The sequence below is a fragment of the Pantherophis guttatus genome, chromosome 1, assembly GCF_059756535.1.
Source record: "Pantherophis guttatus breed Tessera chromosome 1, ASM5975653v1, whole genome shotgun sequence".
Lineage (NCBI taxonomy): Eukaryota > Metazoa > Chordata > Lepidosauria > Squamata > Colubridae > Pantherophis > Pantherophis guttatus.
The window spans coordinates 211,400,167-211,414,417 of NC_142063.1; the positions used below are offsets into that span (position 1 = coordinate 211,400,167).

Genomic DNA, 14,251 nt, shown 5'->3' on the forward strand with positions numbered 1-14,251 from the left:
ACATCCTGCACTGGTGTTATATTAAAAGGGATTACCACTGTATTTACAAATCTATATTTTCCCAAAAGGAGAGAAAAGATTGTTTTGGTGACACAGAACACACTGCAGTTATCAACATAACTGAGATGTGAGGCTGGGGCAAGCAATCTTTTTTTTTTTTGTTATAAATGTTATATATAACAGAGTCACTGTTGTTCTTGGTGCATATGATTAATCCCTATCTTCTCATTCAAAGACAGCATAAATCTATGCATTCTCAGCAGACTTATTTCCACAAAGACATGCACTAAGACCTGACTGACTGACCCTGAATTCTATTTATATAATTTGCTATTTGCCTCATTATCAATTTTTAAAAAATCCTCTTACTCCCGACAGCTGCTGCTATCCTTTGTTGATTTGCTTCATCAGCATTGGTCTCTTCCTTTGGCTGTGTTGGACAAAAGAAACCCACCAGGAGGAAGGAAACTGTGGGTAGTAAGAGTTGCAGTGGCAACAATGGCACAGGGGGAAAACACTGTTTCCCCCCACTGTGTAGGGTCAGGCTACACGCGCATGCTCCCGGTTCCGAACCGGTAGTGAAGGTAAGTGGAACCTACTACTGATGGGAAGCCATCCCATTTCGAGCAGATGGAGAAAATGGTGTGGCTTCCACAAGCTATGCTCTGCCAGTTGTGCCTGAGAGGAAGCATCTGCTGCATCTTCCACAGTTCCTGGGGTCCTTAGTGCTCTGGGTTTTTTTTGTTGTTCTGTTTTTGCAGACATTTCATTACCAAACAAGGTAACATAATCAGTGCTACTATAATGAAACATTTGCAAGAAAACAAGCTCAGAGAGCACCAAGGACCCTACAGTTCAACTCTTAGCTACAATTATTCTCTTCTATTGATACCTTCCACAGAACCTTCCCACAAGGCTCTTCCTTGGCCTTTCCTAGCCTTTCCCATTTCCTGGGTCCTATAGCAGGCCTGTCAAACTGGTGAGCCAGGGACTGGATGCCTCACGTGCAGGCCGCAAAGGCAAAAAACATTGTGATATATCACGATACATCACATGACACGATTGAGTTTGACACCCATGCTATAGAGGCTTTTTTTCTCCCTGTGAGGGTGTTTTTTGTAATGTAGCTGCTTTTCATTTTCCTCCGGGGTAGGCCAAGGACTTATTCAAACCCTAAATTTGCTTTAAACCCCCAAGCCTCCATGCTTCGCCAGTAATTCAGGAAACTGGAAAACATTTGATCCCCCCACCCCTTTAATGACAAAATGTGTTTATTTCATCAGCTTTTTATCCTGCTGCCATTCAAAGTAATTTGAAACTGAGCTAAATTTTTCAGGAATTATAGCCTCTTATGAGAGGGTGACACATGTCAAACTAAAGACAAAACATTTCTCTTTTTTGCCTCTTTGATTACTGCCAACATCATTCTAATTGTTTTGGCAGAATGTAAACTAATTTTCAGGCATAATTGACTCTTCTGAGGGAATAAATCCTGCCAAGTTTCAGATGATTAGATTCAAAGGTTTTATGTTGTTACTCAAATACTGGTATTTGAATATTAATGAAAAATGATGCCAGATAACAAACCAAAGTGAAATAGTTAAAAAAAAGCCCTGTTTGACAATCACGTTTTTACATTTATTTAATAAATTTATGTTCAATGACATTCTATGGAACTCTTCATTTTCTTCATTATGAGAGAATTTTATTGATGTATGTGGGCCTCAAGCTCACAAATTCCTATGAGGTTTGAATTTGAAACCCCCTGTCCTAAACTAAGAGAAAATTAGTTTAATACATGAAATTGATTGCAATTACCCTTCAATTTTTCACACTTTCCTGACTCTTATGAAACAGTTCTGAGTAAAAATGCATACAAACATTCATTAAAATAATGCACACTACAGCAAATTGTGTGTACAAATGGTACATATTAGGATAAATGCAAACCAGAGGATATGTACTAGGAAAAACAGTAATTAGTAGTGCAGATTTTAAAATGCAGATATTTAAAGAAAAACATCACAAACTAAAGTAGAAATTTGATGGAAAGAGCTCATGTTTGAAAAAATTCAAAAGGTATAGAAAGATTTTTTGAGTAGTCATGCTGCTGTAATATACAAACCTGTGGTGTTGCGAAAGAGTTCTTTAACAACCTCCAGCGTTAACATTGCAAGATACTGAAAGCAGAAATGGGACCAAAGAATAGCAGGGAAAATCAAGAAAAAAAAAGAAGTTAAAAGGTAGAAATTATGGGGGTTTTTTTGTTTGAGGTCACTCAAAGTCACCACGATAAGCAAAATTGTATTTATCCATGGTCTAAAAATGCAATTCAGAGTGGCCTGAATCAAAAACCATTCCTAGCATACAAAACATCACATTTCGCATTTCAGTCCCCCCTCTTCCCATTTCTATATAACCATTGGCAAGCCATTTAAATCAAAAATAAGTGTTGGACAAGGCATAATTTACTGTTGGGCTGCCAGGTGCGTTTTCTATGTTCAAGGGAAAGGTATACCAACTGCAATTTCTCCCAATCATTGCAGCTTTCAGATAGAAAACTCAGAAGAGATGATGAAGCATTTGTTCACTTGTGTTGGAATGAAGAAAAAGATATGTCTCAAGCAGGCAGACAAAAACAAAAAACAAAACCCCAGACTGATAGGAAGAAGGATTAATTGGTTTATTCTTTGATGTTTGATTTGTCAAGTAAAAGCAATTAAAAATGGAAGTTAAGAGGATGGTAAGTAGTGGCAGAAAGAATTATCCCACTGTGTTTGGTATTGTTGAAACCCACATTCAACATTCCAGCATTGTTTTTTATTTTGAACAAAGCTAAGTAAACATGATAAAAATAAAAATGCACAACATGTGTTGGATTGTTTCTTAAAGCATAGTTCTAATGATCGAGTCAGAGAAATTCTATTCTTCTAGTTATGTTTACACTATAGAGCTAGCCAAGTGATACTTATTAAAATATTGTTGCTTTAATTGTTGTTTCAAGTTTTTTATCCTTGGGGAGAAAAATCTGAATTTACTGAAGTTCTAAAAAACTAAACTAAATTTTCATCCTTCACTGTCACTCACATCTGCTCTAGATTTCAATTGGAGGTGGTAAAATGGAAGATACCATCTTATCATTCAATTTATTGGATTGTCTGGGACCACAACCACCAGAGAAAATAAATCCCAAAACGAACCTTTTCCCTTTGAACTAAAGCTAAAAACATGAATTTTGAAGAAAAATTGGGAGTAATTTTTCAGCAATGTATTCTCACACAAAGGTTTATTACCTTAAAAACACCTGAAAGGAGTTGTGGGTGGGTAGTTAGGGTTTTTTAAAACAGAGATCTATATATACAGGGAAAAAGTCATCAATTTTTAGTTGAGGAAACTGATTATGTTCTAATAGCTTCAGTTTTTAAGGAAAGTTGTTTGGAGGATTGGGGAGAAGGGGAGAATTCTTTTATTCTTCTGTGAATATTTGACAGGATTTTGGCCTTGAAATTTGATAACAATTATCTATCGAAGTGAACTTTCAAAGAATACTAATTGCTTTGTTATTTTCAAAACCAAACCTGATCCTGATGTCCTTCACCTTTCAGGCATTTATAAGAAAGCATTTATCCACACAAACATGTGAATCATGCTATCTGTCAAACATTATGTGAGAAATGAAGATAATTGCTTTCACAGAAGGACAGAAGAACTCCAAGCCGCCCAACCAGTGGTGGGTTGCTACTGGTTCTCCCCGGTTCGCAAGAACCGGTAGTGGAAATTTTGAGTAGTTCAGAGAACCGGTAAATACCACCTCTGCCTGGCCCCACCCCAATCTATTCGCTGCCTCCCGACTCCCAGCTGATTGGCTGGAAGGAAAAAAATCAGGGCTCACTTGACAAAGAAGAGGGAAAAAAAACAAGACACCATTGCTTTAAATTGAGAAGCCTCCCAACTGATCGGCTAGAAGGAAAAAATCAGGACGCTTCTCAGCCAGGAGAGCACTTGGCAAAGAAGAAGAAGAAGAAAAAAAAGACACAGTCACTTTAAATTGAGAAGTCAAGAAGCAGCTGCTGGAAGGAGGTTCTTACTTGCAGAAGCAAAGTGACATTCAGCAGTTCATTTTTGGGTCAGCTGAACAATAAACTGGATAAGAGGAGGGATTCTTATATGGTTCTATGTTTTTGAAGTTTTGGGGTTTGTGCAACATGGGCTTTGTGTTTCTAAAAAGGTTTGGGTGATTTCCATTGTGAAATATCCTGTCTTCAATGAGTTTTCTGCCTGCTTGTAAATGGAGCCGAACTTCCAGCTTCATTTACTTTCTATTATCTCTAAGCACCATAGCTGTTTTCTTCTTACAAAGTTTACTTTATGCAGCTGGCAGGAATGTGGAATGAGTATCAGGCAGGTTCCTTCTTAGCAGCTGGTGGGTTGTTCCAGATTTGGTCCGGTTCTTGCAAACCAGTAGTAAAAATGGTGGGAGGCTCCGCCCACCTGCCCGGATGTCATCATGGTGCATGTGCAGAAGTGCACACACACACACGCAAGCAACGCAAGCGCACAAGTGCGCTCCCATTGCAAACCGGTAGTAAAGGTAAGTACAACCCACCCCTGATGTATACAATATGTTTGCTACAGCAGGGAGCCCCAACCCCTGGGTCACGGACTGGTACCAGGAATTGGGCTGCATAGCTGGAGGTGAGTGGAGGGCGAGTGAGCAAACCAAAACCATCTTCTCCCCCCAGTCCATGGAAAAATTGTCTTCCATGAAACCTGGTGTCAAAAAGGTTGGGGACCGCTGTGCTACAGAATGAAAATAGTTAAATTATTTCTTATTTTTAGAATGCAGGTGGAGATCATGCTACTGAAACATTAGGATATAAACTACTCTCCATGTCTACAGAAAAATGGCACATCAGGAGGAAAAGCCCCACATGATCATTTCCCTGAGTGGCTAATTATATATGTATAAAGAGGGCTTTTTTGTGTGAAATAAATGCATTCTACTATTCTACAATACTACCCTTTTAGTATTTAGGCCTTTAGATGTGAATGTTTGCAAAGAAAAGCTTACAATATAAAAAAATCCATTTATATAACATATAATGGAAAAAAGAATCCGCAACTGAGAATAGAAAACCCACAGTATCAAACCACCAGAGCCTTGGTGGCGCAGCAGACTAAAGTGCTGTTAAGTAGCACCAGCTGCCTGCAATTACTGCAAGTTCAAATCTCACCAGGCTCAAGGTTGACTCAGCCTTCCATCCTTTCGAGGTAGGTAAAATGAGGACCCGGTTTGTGGGGGCAATAAACTGACTTTGTATAAAAAAGAACACCGCTTGTGGGGGGGGGGTGGCGAAAGCCCTACTAAGCAGGTATATACAAAAGTATGAAGGCTATTACTTAACGCATTGTACGCCGCCCTGAGTCTCCGGAGAAGGGCAGCATATAAATCGAATCAATAAATCAATAAATCAATAAATCAATAAATCAATAAATCAATAAATCAATAAATCAATAAATCAATAAATCAATAAATCAATCTGGACTTCACTAACTTCACTAACTTCCTGATCCTTCCTGATTCTTTACCAAAGTAAAGGTCTTCACACTTTCCAAATTGCCAGCTGAGTTAAGGCTCATTTCTAAGGTAAGGTAAGGTACTCTCTGCTTTCTTTCCATCAGCATCATTCTAGCCATCATCTATCCAATGCAAAATGAAGGCCGCCTCCACATGTTTCCTACCAATAAGATCCTGAGCTTTCTTTTGCCAGTTGGGCCCACAATACTTGCTGATGTCATTGATCCATCTTGCTTTAGGTCTCTTTTGTGGACGCTTTTTATCAAGTGTAATCAGGGGTGAAATGCTCCCGGTTCCAACCGGATCGCCCAATCCAGTAGCGATAGCGGCGGGTGGTTCGGAGAACCGGTAGCAAAAATCCCTGCCCCCCCCCATGCCCAGCTGAGCCACAGGATCATCAGAGGCTTTTTAAAAAAACTTTTAAAAGCATTTTTTCTATAACCTCTTCCGACGAAAAAATGCTTTTAAAAGTAAAAAAAAAAGCCTCTGATGATCGCGCGGCTCAGCTGGGGTAGTCAGAGACTTTTCAAAGCATTTTTTTTTTTGCAACCTCTTGGCCGAAGAGGTGATAAAAAAAATGCTTTGAAAAGTCTCTGACGATCCCAGCTGAGTTGCCTGACTGGCAGAGAGGTATTTTATAAAAAGCCTCTCTGATGATCCCAGCTGAGTTGCTTGATCGGCAAAGAGGTATTTTTTAAAAAGCCTCTCTGACGATCCCAGCTGAGTTGCCTGATCAGCAGAGTCTTTTCAAAGCATTAGAAAAAATGCTTTGAAAATTAAAAAAAAAACAAAACTTGTCGACGCCCATCCAGTCACATTACTCCCACCACTAAGCCACGCCCACAGAACCGGTAGTAACAAATTTTACATTTCACCCCTGGATGGAATTCATTCTAGGACTGCCTTGGCTCACCTGCCATCAGTTCTTCTTGCTATGTGACCAGCCCATTTCGATTTCAATTCTTTTACTCTCTTGATGATATTGTATACTTTCATTTGTTCTCTAATCCATGTGCAGGTCTTTCTAATTTATCTTGTGATGCCGTGCATGTATCTTTCCATGGGTCTTTGTGCCACTCATAGCTTTTGAACCAATTTTGAGGTTAGTGTCAATGCTTTGCTGGCATATGTTAGGACAGGTAGCACACACTGATCGAAGACTTTTCAGGCATAGGGGGAGGTTGTTTTGGAAAATTATGCTTAACTCGTTGAATGTCTGCCAACCACATTTAACATGCCACTCAATTTCTTTATTGTATCATCTTCGATTGAGATCCATTGGCCAAGATATATATAGTGGTCTACTACATCTATTTCTTCTCCAGATATAAACATTTATCTTTCTTTGGTGAATTTATTAAACATGAGCTGGCTCGTTTTCAGATTTATTTTTATGCCAAATGATTCCACTGCTTTGTGCAGCTCTTGTATGTGTCTTTGTGACTCTTCTGGGTTTTGTGAAAAGAGAACAACAACATCTGCAAATCTTAAGTGATTTAAATAATCTCTGTTGATTTTTATTCCATCTTTTGCCCAGTCAAGTTTGCAAAATACTTCTTCAAGGCCAGCTGAGAAAAGGATAGCTAATATTGTATCATCTCATTCTCTGTTGATTTCTACTTTAAAATCATTCAGACAAATAGTCACCATTGTTTTTTCATATATTGATGTAGTAAGTGTATGTAAGCAATGTTGATTGGTTGAGCAATTATTGCTTGCTGGAATACTAAATCAAACACCTTTTTGTAGTCAATGAAAGCCATGCATAGTGGCATGGTGTACGCATTGTTTTTCAATGACCTGCTGAACAACTTGGATGTCATATGTTGTGCTGTAACCACTTCTGAAATCTGCCTGCTTCTTTGGCTCTACGTCATTAATGTTAATTTTTTCTTTGCTATAATCTTGGTGAAAAACTTGTACATGGCTGAAAGAAAGCTTATTGTGGGAAAGTTCTTTAAATCATGTTCGGCCCCTTTCTAACAATCACTTCAGCATTTTCCCATGCATCAGGCATTTTTTCTTCTCTGGGGCCTCCTGAGTGTAGTTTTGCTAGTATCTTGTGTAAACTGTAAGCACCAGCTTTCATTTCAACCGTAACACAGTCATTTTCTAAAGCTTTAACATTTTTTCATTGATTTTATGACCCTTAATATTTCTTCTACTCAGATGTCTGGTATTTCCTCTTTCGTAGGTGTTTTTACTTTTACATAATTGTGATCTTTGTGTCAGCTTTGGAAGCCATATTAGGCAGGAAGCTTCCATGCTGCCACCTTCTCATGTGTGGGAAAGTAAGAGGGGGGATTTAGTAGAGGGGTTGTCTTTAGACATAATAGCATTCTTCCTGTCGGTCAAGGTCAAGGCAATCCTGCATTTGGAGAAGGAGTGGTTGGAGTTATGTCTCGAGATGGGACGGCTGTTGATTGGAGCATGTGATCGACAGAGGAGTGAGGGGAGGGTTTGGGGGGTTTTGATTTACTGAGGGAAAACCCGGACCTCTCAGATTCGGGTTTTCCCAGATGTGCCAGTTTACCTATTGTAGTAAATAGAACTTTGAACAATGCTTGCTTCAGAGTTTTTACTTGGAGTTGGGTTTTTTTCTGGAAAGCTGACATTTTGTATAGCTCTGGATAGAATCCAGTTTTGTTCAACACACAGAGCCATCTTCACATTTTAATGCAAAAACCTTTCTTATATTTATAAGCTTGCATTTTGCTTTATAAATCCATTTCTTTTCTTCAATTGCCTCTTTCACAAGCTTCATGTTGAACTGATATGTTTATTTATTGATATGTTTTCTCATGGTCTTGCAAAGTTCAATATACTCCAGTTTATTAGTGAAACTTCCAGTATTCTTCATCATCTGTCTTTTTTTCATTAAATCAATAGTTTCATTAGAGATTTTTTACTGTACAAAATGTTTTTTCACTGGTATTAGATATAGAGGATTTGAGGACTATTTGTTTATTTTGGTCCATAACATTCATCTTTTTCAAATCTTGCAAAACAGTTTGTTAAATTAATCTGAAAATCGCTACTCTTCTCTAACAGCTTATCACTCTTTATTTTCGTTTTTCATGATATCTTTATCATTTTCATATGCTCTTTTTGGCAGTCTATCTTCACTTTATCTCGTACCATTCTATGGTCACTTCCAACATTAAAGCTACTGATAGTACAATGGCAAAATATGGTTTTATCATGATGTAGTCAATTTCACTTGCGTACCCAGATGGACTCTTCCATGCCCATTTTCTGCTAGCCTTTTTCTTGTAAAACGAATTCATCATATAAAGTTCCTGTCCTTCAGCAAAATCTATCCCTGAAGGACAGGAATGTCTTCTACTTTCTTTTCCCAAGTCATTGATTTTTTATTTGCAGTCTTTGTATTTTGTGATTTTTCTCCCTTTCTCATCAGTGCCTTTGTATGTGTTTGCTCTTAAAGCTTGGTCTTATGCAGCTCTGTCTCTTTCTTCAACTTTCCTGCTTTCAGTTATTGCCCAATCTTGTTACTGTCTGCTTTGCCTGCTATTTTTAAAATATATATTAAGGCCATATAATAATTTGTCTGTCCATGTCTCTATTCTGTTCTTATTTGGTATTTCTTGTAGGCCAGTTTGATCTCTCTAATATTCACTAAGCCTTCCTGGTGCTCCAGCTTCAGTGCATCTTCTTCACTAACCTTCAGATATTCTTTCAATACTCTTTTTTTTCTTTAATCATCTGAGCTACTTGCAACATTCTACATCCACCCATATTCCTGGTAAGTAGAGTCTGTCATAATTGCTATGTTGATGAAGGGTATGATTCCATTTTTGTTACCTTTCTAGTCTTCCTATCTGGGGTCTTTAGTTTTGCTTGAGTCCAGTCCACTGTTCCAGGTTTATATTTAATGACTGGAATTACCCAGGCGCTGATTTCCTATATGGTATTTCATCCACTGAGTTTGGACTTTAGGAATTTCTTCGCTCTCATCATGTATTCACTTCTAATCTTTTTCTTGACTTCAGTGTGCTTGATGATGTCAGCTTCAGGGATGCTCAGGTATTTTTAGTGATTATCTTCATCCAGAATAAGAATCACTTCCGCATTTTTCCATGCATTGGGTATTTTTTTTTTCTCTGAGGCATCTCAAGTGTAGTTTTGCTAGTATCTTGTATAACCTATGACCATCAGCTTTCAGCATTTCAACCATAACACAGTCATTCCCTGAAGCTTTGCTATTTTTCATTGATTTTATTGCACTTGATATTTCCTCTACTAGGATGTCTGGCATTTCCTCTTTCATGGGTGTTGTTAATTTTGAATGATCTTGATATTTGTATTTTCCAAATATTTCTAACATTTCCTGTACACACAGACTCATCTTTTTTTTTTTTTAATTTGATTTATATGCCACCCTTCTCCGGAGACTCAGGGCGGCTTACAATGCACATTTTAATGCAAAAACTTTCTTATATTTATCAGCTTGCATTTTGCTTTATTAATCCCTTTGTTTTCTTTAGTTACCTTTTTCACAAGCTTCATGTTAAACTGACCTGTTTCTTCTTCTTCTTCAGTATTTTTGTGTGATGACAAACAGTAATGGTGATAACGAATCTCTTTGAAATATTCCTCTCTTTTATTATTAACCTCTCCCATTCTCTCACCATTGATTAGCAATGTTTTTCTTTGTGCCATAAACCTTGGAAAAAGCTTCTGTAGTTTCTTTTGACTCATGTCATTTCTAGGCACTTGATTATCCAATCATGGGACATGGAGTCAAATGCCTTCTTGTATCAATCCATGCTACATTCAATTCGGTCTTGCCTCTCCTGTAGTTTCGCAGAATCATATTGCCAACCAGGAGCTGAATTTTTGTTCCTCTGCTTTTGGGGCAGTTTCCTTTCTGCTCAGGTGGAAAGAGCTTGTTTTCAGCCAGAAGGTGTTGGACTGTATCAGGTACCACACATTAGCCATTTGAAAGTTGTTGGTAAGCAGGTATTTGGCCAGTAGTTGCCCGGTGCTCCCCTTTTGCTGGTTTTTTCATTATCAGGTAGGTTTTGTCAGATGTTAGCCACTCTGCAATTTTATCTCCATGCAGTATAACTGCTTGGCAATGAGTGGACATAAACCAGTCAGGTTTTTCAACCAAAAACCATGCAGTTCATCTTCACCTGGTGCTGATCAATTCTTCTTTTATTTAAGCCTTTTAAAAAAATTCTTATCCACTCCCTTTAGCCAAGCTGTGTTCTTATTCTATTTCTTTGGGTTATCCCATGTCTGTACCCGGAACTGCATGGTGTTTTCCTTGTCAAGTGTTGATTGATTTGATACAATCTCTCAATTGATGGATTGGGACGAATATTTCTGATTGGATTGAAATTGGAGATTCTGCCTGTAATGTGGAATTTGAACTTTATTCTGCTGATCTTCTTGGCTGTAGCTGTTATTTGCTGGTTTATTATTTCTAATGCTTCCTTAATCTTCCTTGTTTTCAGGTGACATTTCTTGATCCAGTATTATTTGGTCTTGTTCTTTGGGTTCTTTTCTTTCATTTGTTCTACCCTGCTTGCATCTGATCACAGCTATTTTCCAGCCTGAAATTACATTTTGGTAGTGTACCATTTGGCTGTTTTTCCTCTTTATTGATTTTGCATCCCAGGTATTCAGTTATAAATGCAGCTATGTTGTATATTAGTTGGATTTTCTTGTAGTGAGCTGCTGTTTATATTTGCTACTACAGTATTGGCATCTTTCAATGCTTGTGCTAGCTGTTTCTTTGGAACCTCTTTGGAGGCTTCAATGCAGGCAACCTTATTCTGTGTTTTTGTAAGATGCTCAGTGAATCTTTGTTTCAATTCTTCTACTACTTTCATTAGAGAGCTTTGTTGTTTCTGAGGCAAAGAATAGAGTCCTGGTTTCTGAATTCATTAGCTGTGCTGGCTTCTTCTACTGACAACTCCCCCTAGTTTGCCTTTACAGTTTGAGTTACTTCTGCCAAGGGTGCTGGCCCTGGTTACTCAGTCAGAAGCCATGAGTCATGGACATTTTCCGCCAAATGACCAGGAATTCCAAAACCTAACACAGTTCCTCTAACCTGGGCAATGACTAAGCTGATACATGTCTCTTTTAATTACATCTCATCATATTTTTTATGGCAGAGACAATTTGTCTGGCTCCTCTAGTGAGGAGGAGGTTGGACATTTGGCCAGGTGGAACATACTAACTTGGCTGGCAAGGCTGTTGGCCAAAGCACACTTGATGCCTTCTCCATGGATGTTCTTGAATTTTTCTTTCTTAACAATCCAGGTACTCAGGACAGAAACTTGCAGGGCACAACCACCTGCATCACATTCAAATTGCTGGAAGCCTTTTCCTCACTTTGACTTCCAAACAAGAAGGGGATGCCAAAAGCAGTTTCTTCAGGAGCGTATTTGATGGTGAAGGAGAATTTTCACAATAAAGGTAGTCTTCATGTAACAACTTCAAATGGTATCAAATTTGGACAAATTGCCACTGTTGTTATTAAATGAAGAGGTGTAAAAGGTGATGCCACACGACTGTATCTCTTAGCCACAGCAATCCAGCGGGTCCTGGTTGTCCCTGGTTGGATTAAGTCATAAACGGAGGGAGTCCCAAAAAGGACTACAGGTGTCTTTGAATTCACTGGATTAAAAAGAAGTAGGTCAGAATAGAATTACATTAGTACAATCCTGTATTTGAAGAATGTATTTGAAGAGAAACCAGATCTTTCTATTTTGAAAAATATAAGTATTTCAATGAAACAAACAACTAACACATTAAATTATATATCAAACTGCATTTTTATCTAATGAAAAGTAGTTAAATTAAAAGAGACAATAATTTAAGCTGATGAATAACTTCTCAGAAAAACTTGGCAGGCAGAATATTAGCAAGATTTTTCATCACATTGGCCTTTAGAACAATTCAGCCAAGCGTATCAAGACAAACCATCTAAATTCTATTTCTAATGCCACGAGAGAGTGCATTCCATCTAAAATTTCTTATTTTATGTTATAGCCTAATTATAGGCCATCCTTGGCACTTCCACATCCCTGGTATAGAATTCTGAAGAATTTGAAAATCTCAGAAAAATTCATAGAAAAATTGAGAGAAATTTTTTCTTTACTGTTTTTGCATGACTCCTATGTAAATCTCCTTTGAAACAACTGCCACTCAATATGATTATTTCACATTTGTTCAATAAACAAGGCACCTCATCTTTGTCTATGTTATATTTGGTTAAAGACTTTTGAATAGGAATACCTGGGAAATCCTGGGAATATTCTTAGATTCCAATTGCTCTCATCTTTTCCTCTCTTCTCAAATGTGGAAGATTTCACTGTTGTAGCAGAAGTACAGATAGTAGCAAAAATTTAAGTTAATCATGAAAAACTCCAATATGAAATCTTAATTCAGCAACATTTCTCAAAGTTTTCCCATTTCACTAGATCTCATCTTGGACTTTAAAATATGAATTTCAATGGTGTTATTTGATTTGATTTTTAAAGCTTTCTGAAAGTAGGGGCCCATTTACTAACACTATAGCTGTCAGTCGAAGGATTTTCCCCCAGTCCCTCAAACTGCAAGGAAAACTCTTAGTGTGTAGTGCAAATCTGATCTCATGACTGCTGAGGCCTACTCATGCCGAAATCAATCCCTATTTTAAAATGGCAAAGAAATGTTGGGACTCATACTTTAGTCCACTTGTTTTAACAGCAGCAGATATTAAACACTTGGCATATAAAAATCATGGTGCCAAGATTACTGCAAGTCCTGATGAGTTTCTTTAAAAAGGGAAATGATACAATATTATTTTCTGCATTGTTGTTTGTTTTATCAATTTAAGCTTAAAAAGTATAAACATTACTTTAGCATTCAGATTCACAGAAATATTGCCTATATTCAGAATGATGCAAAGAGATATATCAAAATACTTACTCCGTCTCTACTATGATCCATGGTTGGGAATCATCATTTCCTTGATTGCAATACAAAGTGAAATGGTTGCACTTAACACCTAGATACTGTAAAAGAATAAACATTGTGTGGCAAAATTGATTTTATTTTTAGTACCAAATGTTGCAAGATAATTTTTCTACAGAATAAAAATATGTAATGTTTTAAAAATTGTATCATTTACCTTTTGTATGCAATCAGATTTCTCTTTTGACTGTTCTCTGGCAGAGACAGAAAAGTGTTAAACAAATATTTTAGAACGAAATAGAGAGTCATCAATTGAAACACGTCTATTTCTCTCCAAGAAATGGAAGGACAAATCTTACTGTCATGGTCTTCCATGTCTGGGTAGAGATACGAGTTGGGAGCAGACATCATCAATTGCCTGCTCCTGAGCTCTTACCAATTCTTTCTTTTTCTCAGGGTTTTTTTTTTGAGACTTCCTGTAAAAAGAAATTGATGAAGTACAATCAAAATTAACTTTTAATGTGTTATAAAATCTCACTTAAAGAGGTTGTTCTAATTTCTTACTATCACGTATGATACTTACAGTCTTCACTCTGCTGATGACTTTTTGGTCCTGTTCATATTTCTCCTTTAACACCTCATACTCCCTTTCCTCATCTCTGTCAGCATCTCCTGGCAAAAAGAAATAACAAAAGAACTGGAGCTTGTACAAAGATGAAATAAATCACTTTTCTTTTTAGAATG

The 14,251-nt window shown here is 37.5% G+C and overlaps 1 long non-coding RNA gene across 1 annotated transcript; it reads right to left on the reverse strand.

The window, feature by feature from the left end:
- Positions 1-6,551: 6,551 nt before the first annotated feature.
- Positions 6,552-13,873, reverse strand: LOC117674240 (uncharacterized). The gene is made up of 3 exons (XR_004593772.3): positions 13,725-13,873; positions 13,523-13,608; positions 6,552-12,923 (listed from the first exon to the last, which is right to left on the reverse strand). It is a non-coding gene; the product is annotated as an uncharacterized LOC117674240 (long non-coding RNA).
- Positions 13,874-14,251: the final 378 nt, after the last annotated feature.